Source organism: Hyaena hyaena, unplaced genomic scaffold, assembly GCF_003009895.1.
Source record: "Hyaena hyaena isolate Hyena2069 unplaced genomic scaffold, ASM300989v1 scaffold_19, whole genome shotgun sequence".
Taxonomy (NCBI): Eukaryota; Metazoa; Chordata; class Mammalia; order Carnivora; family Hyaenidae; genus Hyaena; species Hyaena hyaena.
The window spans coordinates 472,402-482,433 of NW_024080651.1; positions in this window are offsets into that span (position 1 = coordinate 472,402).

Below are 10,032 nucleotides of genomic sequence, written 5' to 3' on the forward strand. Positions count from 1 at the left end.
TCCTCCTGCAGATCTCTGACCACCATCACCGCCCCCAAACTGCACCTTAGCCTCCCGCTAAGTTCTCACCTCCAGGGTGGAACGATACCAACAGTCTTCCACGTGCTCGCTCAGAAACAGCCACCAAATGCTCCCGTAGCATAGCAACTGCAGAATCAAAACAAGCTCTTCATAAAAGATCTAAAAAGAAGGTGGGGGGGGGGATAGAAAGCCCACCGCCAAACGCACCGCCCCCTGCCAGGATGCCCACCGCAGGGCATTCGGTTCATGGAGTTGATTAGGCTGGCATTGTATCTTCACATTTAGAGGCATTCCCCCGGCCCGAATTTGTTTTCCTCTGGCGGACTGGGGCTGGGAGCCAAGAAACGGAGTTTCAAATATACAAAAGGAAAGAGAGCATGGCGAGGTCTAGAGGCGGAGGACCATTAGCGAGGGGGTGTGCCAGGGGCGGCAGAGCGCAGCAGGCACTGGGCCACATCGAGAGCGGGAAGTGGCTTTGCCGTGGCCCCTTGCAAAGAAATTCCCAAACATATGGCCAGGAAAGCTCTGCAAGATGATCTGAGCCAGTGATTTCCAGGTTTTTTTCTTTTACAGCAAAAAAACTTTCTTCTGGATAATCGAGCATAAGGCATCCCACTGTGGAAAGCTGGTAAGAGGGTGTTAAAGGGGAAATGGGGGTTCCCCCCTTTATCCCCCCACCCATGGGAGTCCTTTCACATTTGCTCCCAACATCAGCACCCTAAGGCACTGCAGGGCACATCCAGCCCCTTCATTTACGGCTGGGGAAGCCATTTTTGTGGGTAAGAATAGACGCTGACTACTATTATCTGCACTTGAACGATGCCAGGTGTAGGGATATGGCTTTGCATGTGTGAGAGAGTGAAATCCCGGCAGCTACCCAGTGCGGCTACCTGACCCCCACTTTGCAAATGAGGAGGTGGAAGCATAGAGGGCTCTAGTCACTTCCCAAGGTCACCCAGCTGCAAAGTGGTAAAGCCAGACTTCAGAGCCCACCCAGTGTGTTCGACTCTGGGCCCTGCACCTTCAACCACTGTATGGCCCGGGGGGAGGGGGAGGGGGCGGTTAAGGACTGTCCCATCGTCACACAGGAGCTGAGCCAGCACAAAGAGATGGTCTGGTGTGGAGAGAAGCCCACCTCACGTGCAGGGCTGGAGCTCTGGGTCCAAGATGTCAGCAGGCACTTGTCTGGCGGTTGGGTCAGAGGGTGAGGCTGAGTGGCCAGTGGCCATGGGAGGAGGAAGCGAGACGCCTTGAGATTGCACAGGCAGACTTGGAACTAGGGAGTTACAGCAGATGCAGGAGCGAGAGGAACCAGTCCTGCCCTTGGCCGCACATCAGTGTTGGGACAATAGGCCCAGAGTATTTTATTAAGAATAATCACAATGGCCTGACACTGCGCCGGGCGCTTTATAGCCATGATCTTGATCATCAACGAAACCTCCCAGAGAGGTGATCTTATCATCCCATTTTATAGATGAGATCACTGAGGCTCAGAGAAGTGAAGTGATTTGCCTGAGGCCACAGGCCTGGCGTGGTAGAGCTCACATCAGGACCCAGGACTGGCTGACCCCAAAGCCTGCAAACCCGTATCAGTTGGGCCACTGTCATGTGCTCAACAAAAGACCACAAAATCTCTGTCAAGGCACCTTCTTTCCTAGCCACAAAATGGCAACTGGGTTTGTAATGGAAATGTTGGCATCTGCGCTGAGGCCTCTGCTGCAGCAAAGTCACTGTAGAGCAGCCCCCTCCCTGATGTTCTCCAGTCTCCCACTGGGACCCCTCAGGCTGCAATTCGGATCCTTGCAAAGCCCAGCACTGGGGCTGCCCATACCCTTGCTTCTCCCCAGCCGTCTCCTGCCGCGCCTACAGCCTGCCCTGGGGTTCAAGGCCAAGGGCCTCATCAAGGAGCACTGCAGGGGTGGTCACGGGGCTGCGGCTCAGCTGCCACCAAGCGAAGCACAAGCAGAGACGGCTCTCGTTCCTTTCGCTGTAAAATAACTTGCAAAATTGTATAGCGTCCTTGGGAAACGGTGTCACTTTATGGAAAGAAAAATAACATTGAAACGTGGCGCAGTCTAAAAAAAAACTCGGTGCCGTAGCTCGAGGAGTGTTTATCGAGCTCACACGTCTGCTGTGTGTTGTCTGAGCCAAGCTGGGCTCCGTGGGGAAGCTGGGCTCTGTTCCCTGTGTCCCATCCTCTCCCGGGGTCGGCGGGCTGGCTGGACGTGTCGCTGTCCGGCGAGGGCAGGCGTGCAAGAAGGCAAAACCAGCAACAGTCAAGGCTTCTAGGGACCTAGGCTGGGAACAGGCGCCTGTCACTCCCACCTCGTTCCACTAAACTCGGCCAGCCACAGGGTCAAGGTCAACATCGAGGGGTGGGGAAGGGCACTCCATCCCTTTGCAGAAGCACTGCAAGGGCACTTGGCAAGAGTGGGGATGCAGGGAGGGGAAGGGGGGGGTGGCGCTGCGCTCTACAGTGGCGTCCGCACTGGTGAGAAAGGTGTCCATACATTCCCTGATCCTCCGTGTGGGCTGGGCCTCTTGGCTTCCTTCTAAGGAGCTGGACAAGATGGCAGTGATGGGTGTGGCTCCCAAGGACATAGGACTCCCTCCTTGCCCCCGTGAGGACCCCTGCATGTCGTCAGGACACTCCAGCAGCCTTATGGAGGGACCCAGGTGGCGAGGACCGGGGGACTGCAGCCAGGAGCCGTGTGCGGGAGCCTTCGGGAAGCAGGGCCTCCAGTCCCGGGCCAGCCCTCTGGCATCCTGCGGGCATCCTGACGGCGACTTCAGGAGAGACCCTGAGCTAGGACCGTCAGGCGCAGGCGCTCCTCAATTCCAGAACCGCGGAAGCTGTGAGGTCAGGAAGGTTTATCATTCGAGGCTGCCAAGTTCTGGGGCAATTCGCTCCGCAGCAACAGATCACTAATGCCTAATCACTATGCTAACCCACTGCTGGCATCTCGTAGGAGGCTCGGCCACAAGATGTTTTGGTCCGTTCCCCAAAGAATCAACACAATCCCAACAATTTACCAAGAGGAGGGGACTGAAAAGACTCGTGGTAAAACTGGGGTCATTAGGAAACAGCTGCTCTTGAGCTGCCCCCTCCAGGCAGTTCTCAGATGGAAGGAAAGCGCAGCAGAGGGTGGGGACAGATGTACGTGGACCGATGCCAACCCCCCCACGGACTCAGCATGTCACTTGGTCTCTGAGATGGGAAGAAGCATCCAAACAAAGATCTGATGCGTTACACTGAAAAGAGCCGCCTTGTAGCAAAGCATTGAGGGCTCTCTCCAGTGGCAAGGTGGGCACCCCTTACCGCACCCCTACTTTGTGCCAGGTACAAGGTGGGCACTTCAAACTCTGCATAGGAGGGCCAACAGCTGGGGTGCTGGAGGACTTTGGCTTCATGACGAGGGCTACAGGGTGAGAAGAGGGGTGGACGAGTGGTTAGAGAGCCCGTGGACAGACGTGGGTTTGAATCTGACAGTTACGCTCTGAGACTTGCGAATGGCCAGTCCTTAACACATACTGAGCCAGATTCCTCATCTCACAAGTGGATATCATCACGGTGCCCACTTGATCTGTGGTCGGAGTCCGCCCAGCTTTGCTTCGCAGGACTCCTCCCTGACTCACGTTTCTGCCAATCCCAGTGCCCTGTTATTGTAGCACCTCCCCTTGGCCACAGTGATTGGTTCAGGAAAAGACACATGACTCAAGTGAGGCCAATCAGATGGGTGTAGGGAGGTGTGCTTTCTCTCTTAAAGTGCTAGATTTAGAAAAACATGAGGCAGGGTGGCCAGGGTCCAGTATCATGCATACCGGGTGAAGAAAGCTTGCTAAGACCTGGCCAGTGATGACAGAACCGTATGACACTGTTTAAGCTCCTGGACCCAGCCATACCTGAAGCCTACACAGAATTTGTCCTGGATGTCTGCACTCTAGAGAAACAGAATAGGATGTGTGTGTGTGTTGTACACACATACACACATGTACACACACATGGATCCTATTGATTGATAGTTCTATATGTAGAAAGAAATGATAAGGCATTAGCTTCTACAGTTATGGAGGCCGAGACATCTCAGTATCTACAGTCAGGGAGCCCAGAAGAGATGACAGTGTAAGGTCCAGTCCAAACGCTGGCAGACCGAGAACCAAGGAGACCCAAGAGTTCAGTTAAAGTCCAAAACCAGAAGAAGGCGGATGCCCCAAAGCAAAGCAATCAGGCAAGACCAGACCTCTCTTAATGCAGGAGGGGGTCAGCCTTTTTGTTCCATTGGGCCCTTCAAGTGGTTAGGTAAGGCCCCCCCATGTTGGGGAATCTATCTGCTTCACTCAGTCCACTGATTCAGATGTTAGTCTTACCCCAAACCCGCACGGACATCCTCAGAACAATGTTTGACTAAATATCTGGGCACCCTGTGGCTGGGTTGGGTTGGCATGTAAAACTAATCATTGCATTTTCCCAGTCACGCCATCTAATACCTTCCCCTGTTCTCTTTGAACACATTCGAGTTGATGGAACTTGCTTGCAGTCAAGGGCCTTGATGGATAGAAGTGCTTGCTTCGTAGGGATATCAAAAAAGTGAATGAGCTCTTGCATAGTGCCGTGCCTGGGAGAAAGAAGTACCCCCAAATAGTACCCACTGATGCATGCTGCAGAGAACCCTCGCAAGAGCAGGGTTTGTCCATCCGGCGGCCACTTCTCTCAGAAAATGGGCTGCTGTGTCTTCTGCTTCTCTGCACCATCTCCTGTCTCTGCATAGGTCCAGTGGTCCTAGGTAGACGAACAGACTGTCCGCCTGGCGGGAAAGCTATGTTCTCAGCCGTCAGACACAATTATCAATAAGCTGGGGGATGAAGAGCCTGGAGAATCCCTCAAGGCTGCCGTTTGGGTGCATCATCTAATTTCGAATGTCAAAAGCTGGACACCATCTCTGTCTTTCTCTTTTCAATTTCTGAAAGAAAGTCTAATCTCCCCCAGACGAATGGATGCCCGGGGCTGTTCAGATCAAAGCTGCACTCAGGGAAGCAAAGTGACAGGCATATTAAAAACTTGTAACCTAGTTATCCCAGGAACATATCTTTCTTTCGTTCTTTTTTTTTTTTTTTTAATTTTTAATGTTTATTTATTTTTGAGAGGGAGAGAGTCAGAGCGTGAGCAGGGGAGGGTCAGAGAGAGAGGGAGACGCAGAATAGCAGGCTCCAGGCTCTGAGCTGGCTGTCAGCACAGAGCCCGACGCGGGGCTCGAACTCATGGACTGCGAGATCATGACCTGAGCTGAAGTCAGATGCTTAAGTGACTCAGCCACCCAGGCTCCCCAGGAACATATCTTTCTAAAAATGGTGGGCGTTTTGTTTTTGATCACCAGCATCCTTTTCTTGAAGGAACCACACCTCCCCCACTCCCCGTGATCCCTCCAGGCTGTTAATCAGTCTCCCACCTGCCTCACCAGGGTGGAGAGTCCCATGGCCAGGCTGAGCCCATAGGGATGGATTCTCTGGGAACAGTGATTGGTCCTGGGTTGGCCGTGTGATCCAAGCAGAGCCAATCTGAACGCTTTTTGGGGCTCCTGTATCAGCAGAGGAAAAAGAGAGGGGCGGAAGGGAGGGAGACAGATAGGGGGAGAGAGAACCTTTTCCTTTTGGATTGCAAGCCATAGCAATGAGACTCAGGGCTGCTGCGTGTGGACATTCCTCCTGCCTTGTAGAGAGCACAGCACACAGAAGGAAGAAGGAAGATAGAGAATTGAGTGCAAGGCACATGGGAGGACATCACGGGAGCCCCTGGATCCAGCTATGCCTGAAACAAGCTAAAACTTCCTCCTGGCGCTTTAAGCCCTTTAAGTGGAAATAACAGCCTGTGGCTCTTTCTCATTCCTCAAACCCACTTAAAACAATGTGAAGAGAACTTCAGACTCGCTTGGGCCAGGCTGGGCTGCCCATCAAAATGCCAGATGGCTGAGACTCTAGCAACCTCTTGTAGTTTGGAAGTCTGCCCTGGGCCCCAACGTGCAGACTTTGGAGTCAGAAGTCTAGGATGAGAGCTCCAAAGCCCAGCTCTCTGGGCCTCAGTTTCCTCCTCTGTAAACTACAGGTAATGGTACCCACCTCCTCGGACCATCAGAGGTTTAAATGTACCCGTGATTATCGAATGTGCAGCTCGGGGCCCGGCACACAGAGGTGCCCCATCAGTGGCCGCTGTCTAGCCCCGGTCCCCGAGAATCCCAGCCTGCTTGCGGCTCCCCCCTCTGCCTGACCCAGTTTTTCATCCAAATTTGGCCACCGGCCCAGGCCCTGGCCTATTTTAGGTACATGTCTTTTTGTTGCAGGAAAAAGAGCCCCACGCAAGTTACCTTAAAACAGGGGGTTTATTGTGGGGACAAAGGAGGGCAGGAGTGTGGAGGGGGTGGAGACAGGAAAGCCCTTGGGACTGGAATTGTTTTGATTGGAATCTCTTTTCTTTGCTTCTTTAAAAGGAATCATTTCACCTGTCCTCATCCGAAGAGCACCCCCACCCTTAGGGCCTGAGTATAAACCTGGGGAGGTCTGAGGACCCCAAGCTCCTGCACTGGTGGGGAGGGAATGGATATTTTGAGTGCCAATAGCGTGGAGTCAGGTTTTAAGAGCTCTCAGAATGAGAGCACCTGGGGGCTCGGTCAGTTAAGCGTCCGACCCTTGGTTTTGGCTCAGGTCACAATCTCACAGTTCATGGGTTTGAGCCTCTCACTGGACTCTGTGATGACAGCACAGAGCCTGCTTGGAATTCTCTCTTTCTCCTTCTCTCTGCACCTCCCCTGCTCGCTCACTCTCTCTCTCAAAGTAAATAAATAAACAACAAAGCCAGAGCTCTCAGAATCATGGAGGCCACCGTAATTAAAAAAAGGGGGAGGGCAGTTTGGAGTGGAGGGATGTATCAAGTGACCGTAATTTATCATCCAAACCAGGACACCTCGAGAATGAAAGGGGAGCCATGAATAATGGCACAGGGGTGACAGCTGTAAAGCGAGCCTGCCTCAGGCACAGAGGTCTGAGAAGGGAGGGGATCCAGACCTTAAAGAGGTCTGGGGGCGTGGCTGCTGCCCAGGGAGTGTCCGGTCCAGGAGTCCAGGGCTGGACCAGAGGCCACGCTGTATCTCCTGCCCCGAGGGGCCGGACAGAGTTCGCACTCACGGGATTTTGCTCCTTCCGGAGCAGAGGCATTTGGGGACCCACAGCCCGCCTAGAGGGAGGCCCAGACCTTCCACTGATCTTCTCTGACCCCCACCTAAGATTCTGGAACCCCAGATGCGCCCTGTACCCTGACAGGTGACGGAAAGAGATTCCTCACTCTGATGCTTGGGGATATTGGGGGGGTTGGGCGGTGGACTGAGCAGCTGCACCCCTGCTCCCAACCCAGGTCACTATAAGTAGCTCTCTGGGTGACGTGCAGAGTTTTCAATGTCATATCTGTGTGCACGGAACGCAGCACATGCAGGAATTTCCCACACTTCCTTTAGTGCTGCGATTTCTGGTGACTTTGCCCCTTGCCTTCCTGACTGGCGCCCAGCCCTGACCCTTGGCAATGATCTTGCTCCTTGTGTCGAATCTTAACAACCTTGACACGGCTCTTTTCCATTCCCCAGGAAAGCCCAGGATGATCTCACCTCCGGGGGATGGCGGGCCCCTCTGTGTGCTGAAAACGTGTGGCTCTTTTTATCCAGATTATTGTCCCCCTCTTTTACATGGCAGAGTACCCTAGTTTTGCTAGGAAGAGGCTCCCCGTTGCTCACACTCTTTCCTGGGCATTCAAGAAAATGGACTCTGCCCCCCTGGATGCCAACGGTGGAGCGTGTGACCTAAGCCAAGCCAGTTGGCACCTTCTGTCTTTCTGGCCGCTCATGGGCCCAGTTAACTTGTTGCATGGCTTGAGATGCAGAGAAGAGCCTGGGACAGAAGAGTTTCTGATGCTCTCCGAGGAATGCAGAATGAACAGAGCAGAGAGCTGCCAACATTAGTTTTGATGAAGGATCTACACGAAGCCAACCCCAGGGAAGTATTGCTGAGTGGAGAGAGGGAAACTGGAGTGACATAACTCAAGCCCCTAGATCAAGCCCCACCTGACGGTGTGCCCCTGGGCTGTTGAAAACAGGAGCCGACAAATGCCCTTTCCGTGGGTCAAGTTCCCTGGCTACCTGTGGTTGCTCGAGCTCTAGCTGAAGGCTAGGTCCCAGAGCATAGAGGACCCTCAAGCCAATGACAGAAAGAGACATTCATTAAGGAACTGTTTGCACAGAATTTCTAGGCTCCAGTGAAAGCTATGAGTCCTGGTCCTATTCCCCTGACCTATTCGCTTACTGAGTCCACTTCTGGTAATATTGTGAAGTAGGTCAAGTTCATTTCTGGACCTCAGTGTCCCATCTGACCTCGCTGTGTGTAGCCTCCAGCCCAAAACGTGGCATCGAGGTGTCTATAGAGCCTGTTTCATGAGTATCTGGGCTCCGTGGAGCTCCGTGGCTTCACATCTCCCTCTGCTCAAGTCCCCCAACCCAGTGCTGTCCCCTGGGACCTGCAGCGCTGGGCCCCGGCTCCCTGTGCTTGCCCTGGACCACGTTGTCCTTGCTCCGGGGTCCAGCCATTCTGGCCGTGTCCCAGGTTCAGGGCTTTCCCCCACATCAAAGCTTTGCAGATGTTCGTTCCTCTGCCTGGGACTCCCTTGTCTGTGTCGGGACCTAGTTACCGTCATTCCTCCTTAAAGTCTCAGCTGGAACGTCACTTCCCCAGGGAGTCCTTCGTGGCCTTTGATCTGGGTCAAGCCAGCCCACCCTACATTCCCATGACACCTTGCAATCTTTCCCTTGTAACCGGATAGCTGTGCTCTCCCTCCCCGGGGACCTAACATGAAACCCAGTATGTGGTGGGTTCTCAGCAACGTCTGGAGGAATGAGAAAGCAGAGTCCGAGCCCCAGGAGCCGTGCGGGCAGGGAACAGGGTCCAGAGAGGGGCAGACCTTGACCAGGCCACACAGCAGGTCTGTGGCAGCACGGACACCTGGAGCAGGACTCTTGTCGGATGCTTTCGAGGACACCCGGGGGTGGCCACCACTTCGTCTTTTAGTTCCATCCTTGTGTGTGTCCCTGAGGAACCTGTCTGAGACCCCGTGGCTGCCAGCCATGTGCTGGTGGCCATGGAGGGCCAGGCTGGTGGCTGATGACACCCTGGGAGGCAGGCAGGTGAGCCCAGAAGGAGGCGTGGCTGCGCTGGGGCTAGGTAGACACAAGCTGGGTTCATGCCCATCCTGTTCAGCAGACCAACAGCAGGTATAGGAGGCTGGCTGCTTGGGGAGACCCCAGACACTTGGGCCCCAGGTGGCTTCAAAGCACAGAACGAACAGGCAGAAGGCCCTGAATGTGATTTTTGTACTCAGCGCTCTGCCGTGACACACCTGGGTTCCAGCCTCCGCTCTGCCACTTGCCAGCTCTGTCACTTTGCCACCTCGCCGGTCTCTGCTTGCCTTTCTTTGTTGTTACAAAGATATTAGCAGTAACAACCTTATGAGGCAGGAATGAGAATTAAATGAGAAAACAATTGTGTGCTCCAAGCAGTGCCTGACCCTGAACAGAGGCATAAGTTGCATCCATGCATAGTGGCTTAATGTGCCTACCCGAAAAGCTATTCTAACATTTGTTTTGTTTCCTTTGTTATTGTCTGACCTCCCCACCCCCCACCCCCCACCATGGACTGTAAACTCCATGAGGGCAGATTCTTAATGGGTCTTGTTCACCAGTGAATTCCTGGCATAGTGCTGAGCACATAGAAGGCTCTCAATAAATGTTGGATGGAAGGCAGGCAGGCAGGCAGGAAAGAAGGAAGGAGGAAGGGATGGAGGGAGGATGGATGGATGGATGGATGGATGGATGGATGGACGGATGGGTGGATGGATGGTGGATGGGTGGATAGATGGATGGGTGGATGGATGGTTGGATGGTGGATGGGTGGATGGATGGTGGATGGGTGGATGGATGGATC